General features: G+C 36.4%; 5 non-coding genes across 5 annotated transcripts; 3 read left to right on the forward strand and 2 right to left on the reverse strand.

The window, feature by feature from the left end:
• Positions 1–636: 636 nt before the first annotated feature.
• On the forward strand, positions 637–708 carry Trnaa-cgc. The gene has a single exon. It is a non-coding gene; the product is annotated as a tRNA-Ala (tRNA).
• Positions 709–2,103: 1,395 nt separating this feature from the next.
• Positions 2,104–2,240, forward strand: Trnal-uaa. The gene is made up of 2 exons: positions 2,104–2,140; positions 2,196–2,240. It is a non-coding gene; the product is annotated as a tRNA-Leu (tRNA).
• An 86-nt stretch (positions 2,241–2,326) lies between these two features.
• Trnaa-cgc lies at positions 2,327–2,398 on the forward strand. The gene has a single exon. It is a non-coding gene; the product is annotated as a tRNA-Ala (tRNA).
• Positions 2,399–6,203: 3,805 nt separating this feature from the next.
• On the reverse strand, positions 6,204–6,276 carry Trnav-uac. The gene has a single exon. It is a non-coding gene; the product is annotated as a tRNA-Val (tRNA).
• A 1,600-nt stretch (positions 6,277–7,876) lies between these two features.
• On the reverse strand, positions 7,877–7,949 carry Trnav-uac. The gene has a single exon. It is a non-coding gene; the product is annotated as a tRNA-Val (tRNA).
• Positions 7,950–8,280: the final 331 nt, after the last annotated feature.

An 8,280-nucleotide genomic window follows, 5' to 3' on the forward strand; every position in this document is an offset into this window, starting at 1 on the left:
TAAGTTTAAATTTAATTCTTTCTGGTCGAATATTTTTTATTGAAATATATACGTTAAACATGATTAAAAAACACCAGATGTTCATAGCATCGCCGTGATGACGCAATCTTTGATGACCCAACCATGACGCAATAACCAGATTTGATTTGTATTTCAGTTTTGCAGCTATTAAACTTAAAGATGGTTATTTTTAAATTCAATTATTGAACTTTATGTGTAAAAATAGGTACATTTGAGTTGAGAAAACTAAACGTAAATAACTTGCAAGGATATTGGACTGTGACAGAAAAACCCCTTTTAAAACAAAAAAGTATGTGAAGAAAAGTGTGAATTGTGAATAAGTCCGACTTAACAATAGGCCCTGAATTTATCATTTAAGACAGTTTTCAACTGGCTTACGACTCTCCCTTCGCGGCGAGCTGATAAGCTTGTTTCTCTATCTTAGATTAATAGGTAATCTTGTAAAATCCGTTACTTGGCATTCTGGTCTTCGAAGAAGGCGTGGGTTCGAACCCCACTCTTGACAAAACCTTCCTTTCAAGTTTTATTCTTTTTACTTAAAATCTTCTTCTCCATTGAAAACACATACGTGTCGCAATCGTGAAAAGTCACTCAAAGCAAACGAACAATTGTTAAGGGGTTGTAACTCAGAGGTAGAGTGCTCGCTTCGCATGTGAGAAGACCGGAGTTCAATCCTCCGCAGCCCCAAGCTCTTGCAAATAATCGAGTGTTAAAAAGCAAGTATCAGGAACATACTGGTAGTATCGATTTTCAAGGGGTTGTAACTCAGTGGTAGAGTGATCGCTATGCTTGCGAAAAGCTTGGAGTTCAATCATCCGCAACTCCATACTATAATCACTTTCATTTTGATAAAAAGGACCATTGTCAGGTCTGCCAACAGAATGAAACTGCATTCCACATTCCTACGAATATCTCGTGAAAAGTGTAAATACCCAGTGATCAAACAAGTACCTTGCAAAACGATAGGGCATAATCTTTCTTATCGTTCTTTTTCTTCTACTGGTAGAAATCGGCTTTTGTCGTGCCAGCGGTATTTTCTGACGGCCATTCGGTTGTGGCACTGTCGATTAAGCCTGCCATGATCCTCTAAAATTGAAGAGAAAAGCATATAATTGCCATTAATTATTGATATTTTTCCCTGTCATTGTTACAATTGTGTGCTGTTCTCAATACACCTAGTTTACGCCACATTGCAATATAAGTAGTCATTGCGTTAACAATGTCAAGATTGCCGAATGGTTAAGGCGCCAGACTTAAGATTCTAATTCAAATAATAGATTAATAGGTAATCTTGTAAAATCCGTTACTTGGCATTCGGGTCTTCAAAGAAGGCGTGGGTTCGAACCCCACTCTTGGCAACACCTTTCTTTCAAGTTTTATTCTTTTTACTTAAAATCTTTTTCTCCATTGAAAACACATACGTGTCGCAATCGTGAAAAGTCACTAAAAGCAAACGAACAATTTTTAAGGGGTTGTAACTCAGAGGTAGAGTGCTCGCTTCGCATGTGAGAAGACCGGAGTTCAATCCTCCGCAAATCCAAGCTTTTGCAAATAATCAAGTGTTAAAAAGCAAGTATCAGGAACATACTGGTAGTATCGATTTTCAAGGGGTTGTAACTCAGTGGTAGAGTGATCGCTTTGCATGCGAAAAGCTTCGAGTTCAATCATCCGCAACTCCATACTATAATCACTTTCATTTTGATCATTTTGATAAAAGAACCATTGTCAGGTCTGCCAACAGAATGAAACTGCATTCCACATTCCTACGAATATCTCGTGAAAAGTGTAAATACCCAGTGATCAAACAAGTACCTTGCAAAACGATAGGGCATAATCTTTCTTATCGTTCTTTTTCTTCTACTGGTAGAAATCGGCTTTTGTCGTGCCAGCGGTATTTTCTGACGGCCATTCGGTTGTGGCACTGTCGATTAAACCTGCCATGATCCTCTAAAATTGAACAGAAAAGCATATAATTGCCATTAATTATTGATATTTTTCCCTGTCATAGTTACAATTGTGTGCTCTTCTCAATACACCTAGTTTACGCCACATTGCAATATAAGTAGTCATTGCGATAACAATGTCAAGATGGCCGAGTGGTTAAGGCGCCAGACTTAAGATACAAAATCAAATAATTGATTAATAGGTAATCTTGTTAAATCCGTTATTTGGCATTCTGGTCTTCGAGAAAGGCGTGGGTTCGAACCCCACTCTTGACAAAACCTTCCTTTCAAGTTTTATTCTTTTTACTTACATACGTGTCGCAATCGTGAAAAGTCACTCAAAGCAAACGAACAATTGTTAAGGGGTTGTAACTCAGAGGTAGAGTGCTCGCTTCGCATGTGAGAAGACCGGAGTTCAATCCTCCGCAGCTCCAAGGTTTTGCATATAATCGAGTGTTAAAAAGCAAGTATCAGGAACATACTTGTAGTCTCGATTTTCAAGGGGTTGTAACTCAGTGGTAGAGTGATCGCTATGCATGCGAAAAGCTTGGAGTTCAATCATCCGCAACTCCATACTATAATCACTTTCATTTTGATAAAAAGGACCATTGTCAGGTCTGCCAACAGAATGAAACTGCATTCCACATTCCTACGCATATCTCGTGAAAAGTGTAAATACCCAGTGATCAAACAAGTACCTTGCAAAACGATAGGGCATAATCTTTCTTATCGTTCTTTTTCTTCTACTGGTAGAAATCGGCTTTTGTCGTGCCAGCGGTATTTTCTGACGGCCATTCGGTTGTGGCACTGTCGATTAAGCCTGCAATGATCCTCTAAAATTGAACAGAAAAGCATACAATTGCCATTAATTATTGATATTTTTCCCTGTCATTGTTACAATTGTGTGCTCTTCTCAATACACCTAGTTTACGCCACATTGCAATACAAGATTCCTTCGGTAATATCCTTCGGTAATTTTTTTAAACGTTAAAGAGACGGAAAATAAAGGTTATGGTAGATTAATACATACTTTAACGTTTGGAAAATTCTGTTTCCCTTTATTCTCTTTCATAATTGATTCTTTATAACTAATTGACTAATAATCTGTTAATATAATGAGTGGTGCGACTTAGGTGTGGCGGAGGCTTCGGCCCGCCACCCCACGTCGCACTTCATGTTTAGATTAAGTTTTAGCAACATTTATTACTATAGTAACATGGAATTGGAAAAATTATTAGTTACATATTAACTATAAAGAAATGGATGTGCTTTTATAGCAGTTAGATTAAACCACCGCTGAAAAAATCTTAATTCAGGCATATAACCTAAGTGTTTTACGACCGGTTCCAAAATCGATACCGATGGTACCGTCGCTAGCGATATTACCATAGCTTTACTTCGTCTTTCGTTACATTGTTTGGTGTACACACCAACCTGACCACGCTTTCCCTTAAATCTTATGTAAATGTTGGTCTAATGGTTAGCAATCCTGGCTGCCACTGGTATGGTTCTGAGTTCGAATCTCGATCAAGCCATTAAGGAAATTTAAATTTGTAACTTTTGAAAAATTACACTTAACAAGCAATCCAACACTCAACCGCACCAAATCCATGGACCCCACTTTTTTTCCAATTCCGCTATGGACGCTAGGAACGCGAAGGAGAGTAATAAAAAATGGCAACTAGGCTTGGTGGGAAACTGGTCAAAATTACACTTTACTAGATTGGGAATTACTCGGTCAATCTAATTCGGAATGTAAATTCCTTTTGGATTGGTATTAAGGGATGGCCAAGCAAACTTTTGGTTGAATTTGTTTTTTTTTAAAGGTTAGCATTTACCCAAAAAGCGATGCCAAAGACCCCCTAAAATTGTTAAAATTTGAAAAAACTCAAACTTTAACATTAAATATCTCCCGAACAGCAGGGAATATTTAAATTCTGCAAAAACAGGTGAATCCGAACTAAAAAACTGGATATGCCTGAAATATTTCAGATTTCTTGGTCCCATAGGGGAATGGGAAAAAAAAGTGGGGTCCATGGATTTGGTGCGGTTGAGTGGTGGATTGCTTGTTAAAAAACTTTCGGAGGAAAATGGAAGTGGAAGATCGGTGGTAACTCTTCACGACCGCTAAAAGATCTTGATGACTGTGGAGAGGACAAGGGAAGAAGAGAGAGATGGCCCAGAGCTTCAAAATGAGTATGTTCAAACATTTTTAAAATGTTCCTCAACTTCTTGGTTGATGACTAACTGTTAAAAACCAGGGGAATAGAAATTTTACTTTATCAACAAATTTATTAAAATCAAGATCATCATTTATTAAAAACAGTTAACAAAAAGAGGCAATAATAAGAACAATAAAGACGAAATCGAACAAGAACAATAAAAATCAAATCAAATATCATCAAAATATCAATATCATATCATCAAAACTTGTCTTGCTAGGGAAGATTCAAACTTGTTTTCTTTTTGTTAACACTGCTGAGCACTCACTGCACTGGCAGTTGGAAGGTTAAGCAAACAAAAGCGAATTCACTGCCTAGGATTCGGCAACCAGCTAGGTAACAAGTACGCAAATTAAATTTTTAAAACAGTAATGAAAACAAATGAAACCCCGTTACGACATGTATCAAATTTTGACAGAATTACGTACAAAATTTGGTGACGATTGGTCATTCAGGGAAGAAACGTATAAAGGATAACTAAATGGACATTAAACCCTCTGAATTTCACTACTATCTACTACTACCCTACCCCCTATACCCCACACCCTATATTGTTAAGGACCTTCGTATATAAATATACCTCAGGGATAAATCGATATTTCAGAGTCAGTTACTCTTAATTAAAATAGGGGAATAATACAAATACGCGGTAAAATGTAAAAATATCGGTGGTATAGCTCAGTGGAAGAGCATTCGACTGCAGATCGAAATGTTCCCGGTTCAACACTGGATGCTCCCTATTAAGTTGAATCTAATACAGGGAATGAACTATTATTGGGTTTATTCAGTTAAATTGTTTCATTGTTGTGTTTATTGAATTTGAAAATCAGCTCACTAAAAATATTTCTACGTATCAGCCTGACTTTTGAAAGTTTGAAAGAAATTCTCATCAGCTTATGGAAACTGATCTGCGTTAAAGCTGTTCAAGAAGTATTATTTAATAACACACAGTTTCTTCACTCAAATAACTGAAATATCTGACGTGGCCTCCTGTTCAATAGAAACTCAATTATTAACCAAATGATTCTTTGTTTGCGCATCCTGTGTGAAACAAAAATTAAAAGATAAGGTTTTTTTCGCAAAATTAATACCTTATAATCCAGAATGTCGAAGGTAAACTCATACAAACATTTATGGGGGTATAGCTCAGTGGTAGAGCATTCGACTGCAGATCGAAATATTCCCAGTTTAAACCTGGGTGCCCCCTTATAAAACGGATTTTCATCATTGAGATGTTTTTAAATGAAATAACTTGCGGTTTTCTGCATGCTTACCTGTTTATATGGAAACTTTTGTATCATTTATTTAAAGATTTACATCAAATATATAGTGACAAAACAATAATCACACAATAGAATTATCACTGTATCAGTAGTAGATTTGCGCACAATATAGAAAGAACCTGCCAGGTACGATTATCTCAGCGAAAAATGTAAAACCCCGGTCGTGTGTACAATTGCAATTAATACTTAAGAGTCTCATGCTGTTCCGACTGAGCTAGCCAGGCTCATACAAATCAACGTTGTAATCCAATACTATCTAATATGTCATGGTAAAATGCACTTGGATTATCGCTCGCACTATGGTGATAACTACATCGGTGGTTATGAGGATTTACTGCTAAGATACACATAAGTGATATTCCTATATTTTATCTTTTTACTTTGTATGTAATGAGTGCTAGGATGATAGACTGCATAGTTGTAAAATTATCTCTAGTGATGTAACATTACCATTTTGCAGTAATCAAGTCAAAACTTCAGTGGTTATTGTTGCGTTAAAAAAGCGCCAGTTTTGACTGCTTTTCGTTGGGATGACACCAGACGGATAGCCAAACAAATACAACTTGGTAGTGGCACCCTTTTAAGTGTACAGACTAGCTAGTTAGCGTGTAAGATTCCTACCGCTCTTCTTCCATTGCACATTTTACATAGCAGTACACAAGTCCAGATATTGGCTATTATCGAGAAAGTACAAAAGGAAATGAAATTCCATACTGGGATTAAAGTTGTAAAATTGTTTCCACCCAGGATCGAACTGAGGACCTTCAGCGTGTAAAGCCGACGTGATAACTACTACACTATGGAAACGTCAATTTCATAAAGATGGCAAAAAATTTATTTCGCCAAGATCACCATAACATGTTTATGTCCCCCAAATATATAATAAGGATATAGCTGACTCGACCTAAAAGCCACAAGATGATAAAATAGGCATAAATTATCGACATTTCGTTTCGTGAAATATCAGAGAAAAGAAATCTAATTTTTAAAAAATATCAATCGATATTTCAGAGTCAGAAACTCTTAATTAAAATGGAGGAATAATACAAATACGCGGTAAAATGTAAAAATATCGGGGGTATAGCTCGACTGCCGATCGAAATGTCCCCGGTTCAACCCCGGATGCCCCCTATTAAGTTGAATCTAATACAGGGAATGAACTATTATTGGGTTTATTCAGTTAAATTGTTTCATTGTTGTGTTTATTGAATTTGAAAATCAGCTCACTAAAAATATTTCTACGTATCAGCCTGACTTTTGAAAGTTTGAAAGAAATTCTCATCAGCTTATGGAAACTGATCTGCGTTAAAGCTGTTCAAGAAGTATTATTTAATAACACACAGTTTCTTCACTCAAATAACTGAAATATCTGACGTGGCCTCCTGTTCAATAGAAACTCAATTATTAACCAAATGATTCTTTGTTTGCGCATCCTGTGTGAAACAAAAATTAAAAGATAAGGTTTTTTCGCAAAATTAATACCTTATAATCCAGAATGTCGAAGGTAAACTCATACAAACATTTATGGGGGTATAGCTCAGTGGTAGAGCATTCGACTGCAGATCGAAATATTCCCAGTTTAAACCTGGGTGCCCCCTTATAAAACGGATTTTCATCATTGAGATGTTTTTAAATGAAATAACTTGCGGTTTTCTGCATGCTTACCTGTTTATATGGAAACTTTTGTATCATTTATTTAAAGATTTACATCAAATATATAGTGACAAAACAATAATCACACAATAGAATTATCACTGTATCAGTAGTAGATTTGCGCACAATATAGAAAGAACCTGCCAGGTACGATTATCTCAGCGAAAAAGGTAAAACCCCGGTCGTGTGTACAATTGCAATTAATACTTAAGAGTCTCATGCTGTTCCGACTGAGCTAGCCAGGCTCATACAAATCAACGTTGTAATCCAATACTATCTAATATGTCATGGTAAAATGCACTTGGATTATCGCTCGCACTATGGTGATAACTACATCGGTGGTTATGAGGATTTACTGCTAAGATACACATAAGTGATATTCCTATATTTTATCTTTTTACTTTGTATGTAATGAGTGCTAGGATGATAGACTGCATAGTTGTAAAATTATCTCTAGTGATGTAACATTACCATTTTGCAGTAATCAAGTCAAAACTTCAGTGGTTATTGTTGCGTTAAAAAAGCGCCAGTTTTGACTGCTTTTCGTTGGGATGACACCAGACGGATAGCCAAACAAATACAACTTGGTAGTGGCACCCTTTTAAGTGTACAGACTAGCTAGTTAGCGTGTAAGATTCCTACCGCTCTTCTTCCATTGCACATTTTACATAGCAGTACACAAGTCCAGATATTGGCTATTATCGAGAAAGTAAAATAGGAATACAATTCCATACTCGGATTAAAGTTGTAGAATTGATTCCACCCAGGATCGAACTGAGGACCTTCAGCGTGTAAAGCCGACGTGATAACCACTACACTATGGAAACGTCAATTTTATAAAGATGGCAAAAAATTTATTTCGCCAAAATCACCATAACATGTTTATGTCCCCCAAATATATAATAAGGATATAGCTGACTTGACCTGAAAGCCACACGATGATAAAATAGGCATCAATTACCGACATTTCGTTTCGTGAAATATCAGAGAAAAGAAATCTAATTTTTAAAAAATATCAATCGATATTTCAGAGTCAGAAACTCTTAATTAAAATGGAGGAATAATACAAATACGCGGTAAAATGTAAAAATATCGGGGGTGTAGCTCAGTGGAAGAGCATTCGTCTGCAGATCGAAATGTCCCTGGTACAACCCCGGA

This window comes from Daphnia pulex, chromosome 7 (assembly GCF_021134715.1).
Source record: "Daphnia pulex isolate KAP4 chromosome 7, ASM2113471v1".
NCBI lineage: Eukaryota > Metazoa > Arthropoda > Branchiopoda > Diplostraca > Daphniidae > Daphnia > Daphnia pulex.